Source organism: Pyrus communis, chromosome 1, assembly GCF_041283825.1.
Source record: "Pyrus communis isolate YQ-2024b chromosome 1, ASM4128382v1, whole genome shotgun sequence".
Classification (NCBI taxonomy): Eukaryota; Viridiplantae; Streptophyta; class Magnoliopsida; order Rosales; family Rosaceae; genus Pyrus; species Pyrus communis.
Genome location: NC_142565.1, coordinates 10,729,864 through 10,746,600, shown reverse-complemented (window position 1 = coordinate 10,746,600; position 16,737 = coordinate 10,729,864). Strand labels below are relative to the sequence as shown.

The window sequence follows — 16,737 nt, the reverse complement described above, 5'->3', positions numbered from 1 at the left end:
GAGATCATTCAGTTGGCTATTCTGAATCAGATGAGCTACATTTGGATATGATTCTGATGCAGTTTCACACCAAACTCCGGTCTTTAGCTTTGGTTAAATTTGGATGAGCTTTAATGTGCAAGTCTCTATCTTGTTTTCTATTCAATATATCTTTTAAATTCATATATACTTGCTATTTCAATTTTGTTTCTCTATGTTGATTCTTCTCCAACATTGAAAACAGGTGCAGTACTTATGTCTCTGGGGTTTGGGTCTCGGGTTTTGGTCAAGACCCAAATCTCACGTAGGCTTGGTTTGGTATTGAGATAATTCTGAAAAAAGTTGGTGTAAAAAAAAAGCTGGGAGCTATTTTTGTGTTTGGTAAACATTCAGCTTCTGTTTTTTTTCACAGTTTTGGGTGAAAAAGGCCAAAAACAAGAAGTTGCAAAACCCAGCTTTGAAAAACCAGCTTTTTTTTGTTAGAAATAGCTTCCTAGTTGGAGTCTAGATATGATTGTAATCCTAATTATAAGTGTATTCCTATATTGTAGGGATTGTACCTTGTTGTGCAAGGCATGTAATTGTATATATTTTCTTTCTTCACGTATTAATGATATATACTTTCAGCCACACATTCTTTTTCTACATGGTATACAGAGCAGGTTGCAAACCCTAGCTTTTTTTTTCTCCAAACCGCAAATTTTTTTTCTCGGCAGTCATCCCTGCCGTTTCTCTTTTCTCATGGGAGACTCTTCTTCCGATGGCCCCAACCCTTTTTATCTTCACCATTCCGACCATCCCAACCTTGTTCTCGTCTCCAAGAAGTTAAATGGAGATAATTACACAACCTGGGCACGCGGGATGCACATCTCCTTAAGCGCCAAGAATAAACTTGGTTTTATCACAGGTGATATTGCCGAACCTGACCTTGCCGATGATCCTGATGCTCACGCCTCTTGGAGGCGCTGCAATGATATGATCCTTTCATGGATCCTTCATTCCCTGGAACCCGATCTTGCCGAATCCGTTCTCTTTTCCACCACCGCTAAGGCTGTTTGGGACGATCTTCATGAACGTTTTTCACAATCCAATGCACCTCGTATCTTCCACCTGAACCGTGAAATTGCCACCATCTCCCAAGGGTCCTCTTCGGTTTCCACCTACTTCACTCGCCTCAAAGGTCTTTGGGACGAGCTTGCCTCCTATAGTGATGCATGTTCTTGTTCTTGTGGCACCAAACATGATCGCCAACACCTTATGCAGTTTCTTATGGGTCTCAATGAATCGTTTGCCGCCGTTCGGGACCAAATTCTTCTTATGAATCCTTTGCCCACAGTCCGCCAAGCTTGTTCCTCTGTTTCTCAAGCCGAAAAACAACGTGCACTAGGTTTTTCACGTACTGCCGAGCCCCCTGCTGCCATGGTGGTGCGTAGCTATCCTCGGTCTTCGTCCGATCGGCCTCCTCTACATTGCTCCTATTGCGGTTATGACTTTCACACCCGTGATACTTGCCACAAGCTTCATGGGTATCCGGTTGGACATCCTCTCCATGGTCAGCCGTGGAGACCTCCCCGCCGCTCCTCCACTTCCGCAGGTTCTGCCCGCAGCGTTGCTGCTCCCTCTGCTCGCAGCAACAATGCTGCCTCTCGGCCCATTCGCAGCTCCGCAAGCCACTCACGCCCCTCTGCTAATCATGCACATCAGCCTATGTTGGATGATCTCCTTCCGCACCCTGGCCCACCAGCCCATCACACGCCGCAGCCCACTTTGCATGATCTACAGGTTGCCATGCCCCATCTTTCTGCCGAACAGCATCATCGTCTCCTTGCTGCCCTCAATGACAACCCGGCATCTCCTCCTCGGGCTAATATAGTTTCCCGTGATCACCTTGCCTCAGGTTTGTTTCCCGTGGCTTCTCATCATGGTCCATGGATCATTGACAGTGGCGCCACGAATCATATCACTTCCTCCGCTTCATGTTTGATTAATACTTCTGCTTCGCACATGCCACCTGTTTCTTTGCCTAGCGGTGACACTGCTCCAATTACTTTAACTGGCACTCTTCGTTTAAATTCTTTGATTGACTTGGAAGATGTTTTATGTGTCCCCAATTTTAAAGTGGACCTTTTATCGGTTGGTAAGCTTACAGATGGTTTATCGTGTTCCGTAACATTTTTTCCTTCTTGGTGTGTTTTGCAGGACTTGGTTTCGAAGGCGATGATTGGTGTGGGTAAGCGACGTGGTGACCTTTATTACCTCGTGGCCCTTACCTCCTCCCTTCCCACCCGTCAACCACTATGCAACCTCATCACCATCCCATCCTCATTATGGCATCGCCGTCTTGGTCACCTTTCTTCTAGCCGTTTGCAAATTTTAGCCTCTAATTTCCTTAATTGTTCATTTGATTCTAGTCATGTTTGTCCTGTTTGTCCTTTGGCAAAACAAACTCGTCACCCTTTTGGTTTAAGTTCAATTTCTACAACTTTTCCTTTTGATTTAATTCATTGTGATATTTGGGGTCCGAATCGTCAATCTTCCCTTACTGGTGCTCATTATTTTTTGACTATTGTGGATGATTTTTCCCGCTTTACGTGGGTCTTTCTCATGACGCACAAATCTGATACTCAACAACTAATCAAATCTTTTTTTGCCTATGTTAATACCCAATTTCACACTCAAGTTCGAAGCATTCGTACCGATAATGGGGGAGAATTTGTTTCTCTTCGCAATTTTTTTTCTGATCATGGGGTTCTTTTTCAAACTTCTTGTGTTTACACTCCGCAACAAAATGGCGTTGTTGAACGCAAACATAGGCACCTTCTTGAAACCGCTCGCGCACTTCGTTTTCAATCACACCTTCCCCTCAAATTTTGGGGTGAATGTGTTCTTACCGCTGCTTATACCATCAATCGTCTCCCTACTCGACTTTTACATAATAAATCTCCTTTTGAGGTCCTCCATACTACAACCCCATCCTATGACCATTTTCGTGTCTTCGGTTGCCTTGCTTATGCCACCTCTATCCATCCTACCACAAAATTTTCCCCTCGGGCCCAACGATGTGCTTTCATTGGTTACCCTCTTGGCCAAAAAGCATACAAATTATATGACTTAGAAACTCACCGCACCTTCACCAGTCGAGATGTTATTTTCCATGAAGATTCCTTCCCTTTTGCTGCCACGTCCCCACCTACCCAAAACTCCACACCTTCTCTTCCCATTCCCCCTTTCCCGGACCTTCCCTATCCCCCTTCTCTTGGCCCCACGTCCCCTTCACCTCCTCCTCCCGTACCCATTCCACTGCTTCCTGTCACCGACCCCATCTCCCCTCTTCCTTCCTCCAATTCTACGCCACCCCCTTCTCCCATTTTAGTCCCGGCCCCACCTGTCCCTCCCTCCACCGACATTGACCCCTCATCACCCTCGGCCCCTCTTAATCCCTCCTCACCCACGGCATCTCCACCTCCTTTACCAACCACTCGCACCTCATCTCGCACACACCATCCCCCGTCCTATTTAAAAGACTACGTTTGCTCGCAAGTGATTTTGCCTCCACACCCATCGTCTTCGCAGCCCAGTTCTGTTAAAGGTACGCGATATCCACTTTGTAATTTTATTTCTTACCACCGGTTATCTCCCCATCATCTTTCATATATTTACGCTGTCAGTCGGAGTTTGGAGCCATCTTCTTTTGCAGAGGCTGCTCGTGATCCTAATTGGCATCGTGCCATGAATGAGGAGCTTGAGGCTTTACATGCCAACGGTACTTGGACCTTGACTCCCTTACCTCCTGGCAAAGTTCCTATTGATTGTAAATGGGTGTACAAACTAAAGCATAATTCTGATGGTTCTATTGAGCGTTACAAAGCTCGCTTGGTGGCTAAGGGTTTCACTCAAGCCGCAGGTATTGATTATCATGACACTTTTTCTCCTACTGCCAAGATGATTACAGTGCGTTGTCTTCTTGCCCTTGCTGCTAGCCAGTCTTGGTCTCTCCATCAGCTTGATGTTAATAATGCTTTCTTGCATGGTGATTTGGATGAGGAAATTTACATGTCTCCTCCTCCTGGTCTTCGGCGACAGGGGGAGAATCTTGTATGTCGCCTCCACAAGTCTCTTTATGGTCTCAAGCAGGCTTCTCGTCAATGGTTTGCCAAGTTCACTAGTGCCATTCTTTCTGCCGGATTTCACCAATCCAAAGCTGACTACTCACTGTTCACCAGAAAATCCGGTACTTCTTTCACAGCCTTGCTCATTTATGTAGATGATATTGTGATTACAGGCAATGATGTTGGTGCCATCAATTCTCTGAAGTCTTTTCTTCGAGATCACTTTCGAATAAAAGATCTTGGTGATTTAAAATATTTTTTGGGTATTGAGGTTTCTCGATCTCAACGTGGGATTTATATTTCACAACGAAAGTATGCACTGGAGATCCTCAAGGATTATGGTTTTCTGGGAGCACGACCGATTGCTTTCCCTATGGATGATACAAAACTATCTGATCAAGGAGAACTTCTCAAGGATCCTGAAAAGTATCGGCGGTTAATAGGACGGTTAATCTACCTCACCATCACTCGGCCGGATATCACATATTCTGTGCATGTTTTGAGCCGTTTTATGCATGAGCCACGTGTACCTCATATGGATGCTGCGCTTCGTGTTGTTCGTTATTTAAAGTCTACACCAGGACAAGGTTTATTATTCCGTTCAGACAACCACACCAAGTTGGTCGCATTTTGTGATTCTGACTGGGCAGGTTGTCCTATCACTCGTCGTTCAACTTCTGGGTATTGTGTTTTCTTAGGCAATTCTTTGATTTCGTGGCGGACGAAGCGACAGAAAACTGTTTCACTTTCTTCAGCTGAGGCCGAATATAGGGCTATGGCCGGTGCTTGTTGTGAGTTAGTTTGGCTTCGGTATTTATTAAAAGACTTGAACATTCCTTTGGATGGTCCTTCTGCTTTATTTTGCGATAATCAAGCAGCGTTACATATAGCTGCTAATCCTGTTTTTCATGAGCGGACTCGTCACATTGAGATGGATTGTCACTTTATACGAGATAAGATTGCGGATGGCACAGTCACAACCAAGTATGTTGGTACGGCACACCAGTTGGCAGACTTATTTACCAAGCCTCTCGGGAAGGATAAGTTTTCGACTATGTTGCGCAAGTTGGGAGTTCTTGATATCCACTCTCCAACTTGAGGGGGAGTGTTAGAAATAGCTTCCTAGTTGGAGTCTAGATATGATTGTAATCCTAATTATAAGTGTATTCCTATATTGTAGGGATTGTACCTTGTTGTGCAAGGCATGTAATTGTATATATTTTCTTTCTTCACGTATTAATGATATATACTTTCAGCCACACATTCTTTTTCTACATTTTTCACATCTGTTTTACATAAAAATTTAATAAACACTATAATACTGTTTTTTTTTTTTTTTTTCAAAAGAACTTTTACAAAAAAGTTTACCAAACACTCTGCTACTTTATTTCACAGCTGCTTATTCTCACAACACAGCAGAAACAATTTTTTTTCAAAGCACTTCAATACCAAACCAGCTTTTAATGGGATACTTGGATTTGGCCAAGGTGCAATGTTCGTCATATCCCAGTTGTCCCCCGTTTATTGAAAACAAAATGACCATTTACCTATTTTACCAATAGTAAATGGATATTTATGTATTGGTTCTAGCGACTGATATTTTTTTTATAAAAATTTGTGGCCTACAATAATTTACCGACTTTTAATGTTTTGTTTATTTATTTTTAGTTTGGACTTTTTGACGCTTGAAAATTCGTTTTCATTCTTCATTATTAAGGAGCTTACGGCCATCTTTACTTACAGTTAATTAAATGTTAAAATCATATGTATCTTCTCAATTAAATAAAGAGATACTTTGAATGCGGTTCTTAATCCTTAACATTCTTTGATTAAATCTTAATAGTATTCAAAGTTTGATCAAAGTCTCTTGACTTTGTACACCTCATTATATACTATTAATATTTATATTTTTATAGTTTTGACATTAATTGTTTGATATTTTATGAGATTTATAATCCTATAAATTTAAAATCCCTCATTATAATACTATTAGAAATGGTTACAATAAAAAAATTCAAACATTTTGATTGACTTAATGGATAAAAACTATGCAAAGATAAGAAATAATAAATGGCAAAAGAATGTATCCATAGTATTAAAAAAATTGGTACATTTCACATATAACAAAGTGGTACATTAATAAAGAAGAACGGGTACATTATAAATAAATTAGGGTATAGATAAAAGATTAAAAAATTATGAGTACAAATGAATTTTTAAAAAAATATAGGCGCTAAAAGAAATTAATACATGGGTACAAAATAAAACTAAAAAGAAAATACTACAAATTAAAAAAAAATGTCGCGAATTAAAAGTGGGTACAAACTAAAAATATAAATATATGATACAAAGTTTAGGCATAAAACATAAATATACCATATGTAATTTTTCTATCTTTGATTAAATATACAATGTCACGTGACGATATACACATGGGTACAAACACAAATAAAACTTTAAAAAATATGGGCACAAAAAGAAACTAATATATGGGTACAGATTAAAAATGAAAAGAAAATTGGTATAAACTAAAAAAATATTTGCAAATTAAAAATAGGTACAAACCAAAAATAAAAATATATGACAAAAAATTTAGCCATAAATATAAATATACTAATTGTAAGATTTTTAACACTAAAGGAATATTTTATAAATAAAAATATTTTATTATTCAAATAATTAATGATTTTATTAATACCCAAGGATTTTGATCAAAAATTAAAAATGAACAAGATTTTAATTAATGGATTAACAAAAAGAAGGATGTGAACCTAATTTCTCCTTAAATAAAGTAGTGCACGGGCTAACTCGACCCAACATGACATTGTACAAACACATTTTGTTCTAGCCAATAGTTTTTTGAATGGTAGCTACTTTGTTTATTCATTTTTTATTATTAAGGATTCATTCTAGTCAGGCTCGATGAGCTCCGAGCTAAAGAGTCAGTGAGGCACGCCCGCCTTATCGATGGCATTGTCAATGTGTCACATAGCAAGTAATGAAGATGGTCCAAAGCTACTAGGGCTACAGCAGTAGTCCTTGGTATGGTTCCAGTAGTGCAAGTATAGCTGAAACGTGTCATGCTATAATGCTATAATGAGAGATTTTTTTAGTGTAGTCAAAATACTTTTACGTGATATATGTTATAATGAGAGATTTTTTTAATATAATCAGAACGCTTTCACGTGATATTTAATATTTCACGTGATATCACAGCACCCTCTCTATATATTCCTCACAAAAAAATAAATAAATAAAAAAGAATATTGATCACTCAGAAGGTAGAATTCGATCATGCCTCTCTTGAAACCAAACCTCGCCGCCCTTTCTTCCGCTTGCTCCAATGCTTCGTTAATGATCCTTAATTTATCTGTTGTGACTTGTTGCCTACGTCAACCCTTTACGTTCAGCACTAAGAAGATGAATGAGGAAGAGAAGCCGATTAGGGCGAAAATTACACCACCGGAATCCATGGAGGTATGAGAACAATGTGAGAAACTGTAGACATCGAAATTTCAGTAAAACAAATGTTCACCAACGCATTAAAGTTTTGACGTGTCAAGGCATACATGGCATACGCCACGTGTTGTACAAATTGTACACATGGCGTGTGACTCAACAAAATAGGAAGAAATACCCTTGAAGGATTAAACAAGTTTTTCTTCTCATTTTGGGCAATGACAAGGCAAGTACATTTCAATCCATTGAGGATCAAAACAAGTTTTTCTTCTCATGTTGGGCAATGACAAGGCAAGCACACTTCAATCCATTACGGATCAAAGCAAGTTTTTCTCATTTGGGCAATGACAAAGCATACACATTTCAAGTTTAAAATGGTGTTAAGTGGGAAATTAGGCCATAAGTTAGACCACTTCAAGTTTAAAATGGTATTAAGTGGGAAATTAGGCCATAAGTTACACCACTTCAATTTCAATATTGCATTAAGTGGGAAAATTAGGCAATGGTGCTTGGAAAGGAAAAAAATATTTTGTGGTGGTGATTCATTCTCAAAGCCTATAAATAGGCTTCTCCATCAAGGTATCAAGCATCAACCAATTCACAAATACATTTCTCTACTCCCAAATTGGAAGAGAACTTCCCAAATCCTTGAAGCTTTGAAACTCTAAAGCTTTCAAGCAAATCCCGAAGGATCAAGAAAGCTCTCTTTGTTCTTCATTAAATCCTCTTTCAAGATCAAGCCCCGACGGCCCTTGAAGAAAGTGTTCATCCGTTCATCCTAAGCTCAAGCCCCAACGGCCCTTTGGATCAACAACCTCAACAAATCCACACATCCAATCGTTCTTCAAGATTAAGCCCAAAAAGCCCTTGAAGATCCGCTCATCCATCAACCTTCAAGATCAAGCCCAAAAGCCCTTGAAGAAATCCACACAACCATTATTCAAGATCAAGCCCCGACGGCCCTTGAAGAAAGTGTTCATTGTTCATCAACTGTTCATCCTAAGATCAAGCCCCAACGGCCCTTTGGATCAACAACCTCAACAAATCCACACATCCAATCGTTCTTCAAGATTAAGCCCAAAAGCCCTTGAAGATCCGCTCATCCATCAACCTTCAAGATCAAGCCCAAAAGCCCTTGAAGAAATCCACACAACCATTATTCAAGATCAAGCCCCGACGGCCCTTGAAGAAAGTTTTCATCCGTTCATCAACTGTTCATCCTTAGATCAAGCCCCGACGGCCCTTTGGATCAACAACTCATCCACAAACCTACACCCTACGAAGATAGAATCAGAGGACCAAATTTGAGAGAGATCGTAACCCCAAAATCATAAACACAAAAAATATTATTTTGTACACGTTATTCTGGTTTCTTGTTTCAAGGAAACTTTCGTGTTCACAAATTTGGCACGCCCGGTGGGATATCTCTACCTCTCATCTCTATCCTCAAATCATCGAAAAACGCAAATGGCATCAAGAAAGGATCAAGTTGTTCCTGCAATCAAAGCAAAGAACAAGAACATCATCGCCGCAAGTGGTGATATTTCGGGCACCATAACCCGAAGTAAGGCAAGAGCTCATTTTGCCGCGGCTTCCGCCCCTGCATTAACTCTGTCAAATGAACAAGAGCACCTGAGGCACGAGCCTGTGATCACCCTAGCCTCGCTAAGGGCATCAAGAGGGGAAAGCCCGAGGAAATACTCAGAGTCCCTACTCTCCAACGCTGATTCGAGCGGCAGTACAACCATGCAAGTCATGACCACTGGAGTGACTTCAATCGAGGAGCAGCTAGCTCAGATGAATGAAGCAATAGCAAAGCTCACACGGACTGCAGAGGAGAAAAACTTGCAAACTGCCGGACTCATCAACCGTCTGGAGGCACAGCATGGCGTCAAAATGAAACCAAGCTATCTTCCAACTAAGAAGACCGAAGAAGGCTTTAACCCAAATGCCTACGAACTCATGTCAAAGGCTAGGCATGACTTTGCTTCCTCTTCAAATCTTGGAAAGAAGGTTTCAAACACCGTCAATGACAAAGATCGTGACCTCACCGAGACTCAAAAGAAGTTGAAGGAGCATGATTACGGAGTTGACAACAACAAAGCTGGACTTGGCTTCACACCAAATACACCTGTGAAGATTTCAAGCAAAGTGAAAAACGCTAGCGCTCAACACATCAGCGTGAGCATTGAACAAAATCAAGAGGAGCCTAAACCTCCTATTCGAGTGTCAGTCTTCGATAGGCTGAATCATTCAAAACCCAGAATTTCGGCACTTGATCGTATTGGTGGGCAAGACCGAACTTCCGTCTTCAAGAGGCTTAACGCGCCAACATTCCAAAGCTCTGTTTTTGAAAGGTTGTTAAAGCCTAAGAAACAAAGCAACACAGCTATCTCTCCTCTGCGACGATCAGCTTCGGAAAGATTTGAAGATAATGAGAAGCCTTTTGGAAAGAGGAAGACAACACCAAAGGAAGAAAAGTTCGATGGGTTAGCAGAAAAAGGCGACGTTCGAAGCTTGATTCCTTCAAGGATGAAGCGCCAAGCAATCCTAGAGGTCGACACAAAAAGACCACTGAAAGTAAGGAGGCGCATCATCGTCCACACTGGCAAATCTTCATGCCAACAAACCCAAGAGGACGGCACTGAAGATGAAATCCCTAAGAAAGATGTCACTTCTGGCTCTTTCGACTCAAAGTCTTCACCTCGACTGTTGGGGGCATGCTCCAAGTCAAGTGAAATTGAAGGATGGACTCATGTCACTCCGAAGAAACTGCACGAGAAACATATGTCTTCTCCACAAGTGCACCAATCGGAAAGGGGGCAAAGCAGCTACCGTCAACCTTCAAAGCTACATGAAAATGTTGAGGATGATGAAATTACAACACAAAGATCGTTCATGCAGGATCTTTTCTTCCTCGAAGATGTCTTCAATTACTCGATCAAGGCTCCTTGCTATGAAGATTGTGAGGAATGCAGTTCGAAGATCGCTTCGAAGAAATTGGACAAGCAGCAACCATCTTGTCCACAAGTTTATCAGTCGAAAAGGGGGCAAAACAGCTCTTGTCAACCTCCAGAACAATGTGAAAGTGTTGAAGATAATGAAATTTCGACACAAAGATCGTCCATCCCCATCACAATGTGCGACCTCTTCCCAGAAGACTTTTTCAATTACTCGGTCAAGGCTCCTTCCTATGAAGATTGTGAGGAACGCCTCTCCCAGATCACTTGACAAATCCACAACAACAACCAAGAGCTCCTCGTTCGCACGAGCCTAAAAGGCGACAACCAAAAGCTCCTCGTCCGCATGAGCATAAAAGGCGACAACCAAAGCTCCTCGTTCGCACGAGCCTAAAAGGTGACACCAAACGCTCCTTGCCTGCACGAGCTGAAACTGCAAACGGCACCAAACGCTCCTTGCCTGCACGAGCTGAAACTGCAAACGGCACCAAAACGCTTCTTGCCTGCACGAGCTGAAACTGCAAACGGCACCAAACGCTCCTTGCCTGCACGAGCTGAAACTGCAAACGGCACCAAAACGCTCCTTGCCTGCACGAGCTGAAACTGCAAACGGCACCAAACGCTCCTTGCCTGCACGAGCTGAAACTGCAAACGGCACCAAAACGCTCCTTGCCTGCACGAGCTGAAACTGCAAACGGCACCAAAACGCTCCTTGCCTGCACGAGCTGAAACTGCAAACGGCACCAAACGCTCCTTGCCTGCACGAGCTGAAACTGCAAACGGCACCAAAACGCTCCTTGCCTGCACGAGCTGAAACTGCAAACAGCACCAAACACTACTTGCCTGACGAGGAGGTGTTCTACATCGACATCTTCCCAACATGGACGATGTTCTTCGACGGATCCGCACGAGCAGACGGAGCGGGGGCAGGATTAGTATTCATGTCGCCACAAAGGCAAATACTACCTTACTCCTTCCAACTGAATGAGCTATGCTCCAACAATGTTGCTGAGTACCAAGCATTGATCATCGGGCTCCAAATGGCGATCAACATGGAAATCACAGCTCTTAAGGTATATGGCGATTCCAAGCTCATAATCAATCAACTCTTAACTGAATATGAGGTGAGGAAAGATGATCTCGTCCTATACTTCCGGCTAGCGACCCAATTGCTACAAAAGTTCGAAGCTGTGACACTAGAACATGTGCCAAGAAAGGAAAATCAAATGGCAGACGCTCTCGCCAATCTGGCCTCGAGTATGACACTAGGAAAAGATGAAGTTGCAGACGTGCCAGTTTGCCAAAGATGGGTGATTCCGCTCGTTAATGAAATGTCACTAGATGATACAAATGTCATCTCAGTACTTCCAGTCGATGCTGAAGAGTGGAGACAGCCGCTGATCGACTACTTAGAGCACGGAAAGCTTCCAGATGATCTCAGACACCGTTCCAAAATACGTCGACGAGCACCTCGCTTCCTTTACTACAAAGGAACACTCTATCAACGCTCTTTTGAAGGAGTGCTCCTGAGATGCCTAGGTGAGGAAGAAGTTAATCTAGCCATGGAAGAAGCACATTCAGGTGTGTGTGGGGCACATCAGTCTGGACCAAAGCTACATTTCCGGCTTAAAAGAATGGGTTACTACTGGCCGAGCATGGTGAAGGACTGCCTGGAACACGCCAAAAGGTGCCAAGCCTGCCAATTCCACGCCAACTTCATACATCAACCGCCTGAACCATTACACCCTACAGTTGCTTCATGGCCGTTCGACGCATGGGGATTGGACGTTGTAGGACCAATTACGCCAAAGTCATCTGCAGGGGAAGCTTACATCCTAGCTGCAACAGATTACTTCTCCAAGTGGGCTGAAGCCATCCCTTTAAGGGAAGTAAAAAAAGGAAACTGTTGTTCGTTTCATCAAGGAGCATATCATCCACCGATATGGGGTGCCTCGCTACATTATCACTGACAACGGAAATCAGTTCTCCAACCGACTCGTGGACGAGCTTTGCGACAAATACAAGTTCAAGCAGCACAAGTCTTCCATGTATCATGCTCCGGCCAACGGCCTCGCGGAAGCATTCAACAAGACGCTGTGCAACCTCCTGAAAAAGGTAATCGGCCGAACAAAGAGAGATTGGCATGAAAGAATAAGTGAAGCACTTTGGGCATATAGGACTACACATAGGATTCCTACCCAAGCTACATCTTATTCTCTCGTATATGGCGTAGAAGTTGTTCTACCGCTCGAAAGTCAAATTCCCTCACTAAGGATGGCTATACAAGAAGGCTTGACTGATGAAGAAAATGCAAAGTTGCGCCTTCAGGAGTTGGAAGCGCTGGATGAGAGAAGGCTCAAAGCTCAACAACACTTGGAATGCTACCAAGCACGGTTATCCAAGGCATTCAACAAGAAAGTCCGCCCAAGGTCTTTCCAAGCCGGAGATCTCGTGCTGGCATTGTGTAGGCCTATCATTACAACTCATAAGACAAAAAGCAAGTTCACATCAAAGTGAGATGGACCTTACGTAATACAAGAGATCTACACCAATGGCGCCTACTTAATCATGGCAGAAGACGGGTTGAAGATCGGCCCCATCAACGGCAGATTTTTGAAGCGCTACTACCCCTAAAGTAAACGCACCACGCTCCTGGCCCGCAAGAGCATAAACTGTGTACGGAAAAATCATCATCAAAACCATCACTCATTTGAACTACGTCATGACTTGATCCCTCCTCAACCAAGGGTACATAGGCAACTTGAAACTTCAAAACTTCAAGTACAGTCACATCATCAAAATAAAAAAAAAAAAAAAAAAAAGAGGGAAATAACACATCTTGGTGATGTATATGTTTTATCTGTATTTAGCACAATACACTAAATAAAGTAAAGCATGTTCATTGATCTCCGAGAAATTACAAGTGCGTACCAAAAAAAAAAAAAAAAAAAAAAAAAAAAAATGGAGCTTTCATAAAGGTTGTTCACGTGAAGCCCCACTACTTGGGAAAACTACAGAAGCGGGAGGCATCAAAGAAGAGGCCTCAATACTTGGTGGAACGCTAGATGAGCCAGGAAAAAGGTGCCTCTGGAAGAAAGCAGCAAGCCTTTGACGGTCACTTTGAATTCGACCACTGGATTCTTGCAGCTCATCAAGCTTCATCTTCATGCCCGTCGAATAGTTATTTGCAAGCACATGCAAACTTCTATTCTCGTGCTTAAGCTGTTTGATCTCTTGCTTAAGAGTTTCCACCTCCGCCATCAATGATTCCACTTGGCGGGATCGAGCAAGTAGGCGTTGGCCCATGTTGGACACAGAGCCTGCGCACTGAACACTGAGAGTTAGGGACTCTTGAACGGCCAACTCATCGGACCGTTCTGAAAGCAGCCTACTATCTTTTGGAGTGAGGAAGTTCCTAGCTACTATCGTAGCTGTTGTTGCGTCCTTCATCACATAATCTTCACCTGTCAAAGGGCCATTAGAAGATAAGAAAGAAGGGCACCATACATTTACCTGACGTGGCGCACTCGGATCACTGCTGAGACTCAAATCTAAGCAAATGTTAGACGGGTTAGCCATTGTCAAAAGGTTAAAAGAGAAAGGTGGATGGAGTAAAATCAGAAAGGGCCGAAGACGATTTTCACAAACGGGCGATCCTCAAAGTGTGCATGTTGGAGGTGATCGATACCTCTATAAAAAGCCAAGGCGACACAACCACCGATTCAAAAAACCGGATTTTCCTGCGTGAAGTTCGGCGACGCTTTCGCGGCTTTTCAGATAACGCGTTCAACTTTGTCAAAAGATCTCTGACAAAGTTGAAAACACGTGAAGGTTATCATCCCAACTACGCGCCTTTGCCAACAAGCGTGGTGACAGAGCCGCACCCGTGACTACCTTTTTCGAAGAGGCGCTCGCTCAGAAATCGAAGAGACGCTTGTTAAAAAATCGAAGAAACGTTTGTCGACAAGGGTAAAAGAACAGTACCACCACTTGCTATTGGGAAATCCCTATATATGTCGACCTTCATCTTTTATGGCAAGGCAGACCTGCAAAAAAAAAATGCCCAACTCTTCCTCACTTCTGAGGGCGCACTCCCAGCAAAGCCTTTCGAAATACTCAATTTTTTCTTCTTCCCCAAAGAAGATACCAGATGCCTGGAGTACAGATGACCAAGGAGGAAACGGTAGATTGAAGCATGTGGAGACAAGCACAACAAATACATGTGCTAATCCATTCGCCGCTTCTTCAAAAACAAAGGTATCTCATATCATCAAGGGCGAAAGCAAAGGTATCTCATATCATGCTTTTTCCCTGTCTTTTCCTTTGCCCTTGTTCTCACCTGCCAAGACAATGACAGAGAAAGCAATATGTCGGAACCTCCACTCAAACTTGCGCTGCCACCAAGAAGTGAGGGTCCATTCAAATGCAAGGTTTGCATTCAACTCCTGCATCAGAGGACAAATACTACAAGAGAAGATGTTAAACCTGCATAAGGAAATACCACTTCTGCAAAGGGAGCAAGTAAGGCAAGTGAAAATGATACATCGAAGCATGTGGAGACAAGCACAACAAATATATGTGCTGATTCATTCGCTGCTTCTTCGAAAGCAAAGGTATCTCATATCATGTTTTTTCCCTATCTTTTCCTTTGTCCTTGTTCTTACTCGCATGGCAAAGTGAAAGAAGCAATCAGCCGGCACTTGGAGTCAGTCTTCCGATCTGGAACCGACTGCCTGGAATCTATTCCCTGGTTGCTTACCTAGCGTTGCTCTCGAGTAGTCATCTTCAACGGTTGATACACTTCCAGAGAAGGGACCACTTCTGCAAAGGGGAGCAAGTAAGGCAAGTGAAAATGATACATTAAAGCATGTGGAGACAAGCAACAACTGCATATGCTGAGCTATCCTCTAACCCTCTTCAATACGAATTGGAGAGATTGAACAAAGAAACAGAAAAAAGGAGTAAAGCTCAGACCTTCGGGGAAGACCAAAAGAAATTTCCAGCCCAGTTCAAGAGTAACACAAAGGAAAATCAACGATTGGAGGAAACCAGAAAATCTTCCAGTCGAACTCAAGATCAAGCCTCAATGGCCCTTGAAGAAATTTCCAGCCCAGTTCAAGACTAAGCTTGTGGAAAATCAACGATTGGAGGAAACCAGAAAATCTTCCAGTCGAACTCAAGATCAAGCCTCGATGGCCCTTAAAGAAATTTCCAGCCCAGTTCAAGACTAAGCCTGTGGAAAATCAACAATTGGAGGAAACAAGAAAATCTTCCAGTCGAACTCAAGATCAAGCCTCAATGGCCCTTGAAGAAATTTCCAGCCCAATTCAAGATCAAGCCTCGACGGCCCTTGGGTTGACATCTACATTAAGGGACTTCAAAACGCATCTTCTACACGTGACAAGCACATGTCTACGACGCGCCTTGAAGTGGGGGCATTTGTAGACATCGAAATTTCAGTAAAACAAATGTTCACCAACGCATTAAAGTTTTGACGTGTCAAGGCATACATGGCATACGCCACGTGTTGTACAAATTGTACACATGGCGTGTGACTCAACAAAATAGGAAGAAATACCCTTGAAGGATTAAACAAGTTTTTCTTCTCATTTTGGGCAATGACAAGGCAAGTACATTTCAATCCATTGAGGATCAAAACAAGTTTTTCTTCTCATGTTGGGCAATGACAAGGCAAGCACACTTCAATCCATTACGGATCAAAGCAAGTTTTTCTCATTTGGGCAATGACAAAGCATACACATTTCAAGTTTAAAATGGTGTTAAGTGGGAAATTAGGCCATAAGTTAGACCACTTCAAGTTTAAAATGGTATTAAGTGGGAAATTAGGCCATAAGTTACACCACTTCAATTTCAATATTGCATTAAGTGGGAAAATTAGGCAATGGTGCTTGGAAAGGAAAAAAATATTTTGTGGTGGTGATTCATTCTTAAAGCCTATAAATAGGCTTCTCCATCAAGGTATCAAGCATCAACCAATTCACAAATACATTTCTCTACTCCCAAATTGGAAGAGAACTTCCCAAATCCTTGAAGCTTTGAAACTCTAAAGCTTTCAAGCAAATCCCGAAGGATCAAGAAAGCTCTCTTTGTTCTTCATTAAATCCTCTTTCAAGATCAAGCCCCGACGGCCCTTGAAGAAAGTGTTCATCCGTTCATCCTAAGCTCAAGCCCCAACGGCCCTTTGGATCAACAACCTCAACAAATCCACA

The 16,737-nt window shown here is 42.4% G+C and overlaps 1 pseudogene; it reads left to right on the top strand.

The window, feature by feature from the left end:
- Nucleotides 1–720: 720 nt before the first annotated feature.
- On the top strand, nucleotides 721–5,187 carry LOC148699138 (uncharacterized; annotated as a pseudogene).
- The last annotated feature ends 11,550 nt before the right edge of the window (nucleotides 5,188–16,737 follow it).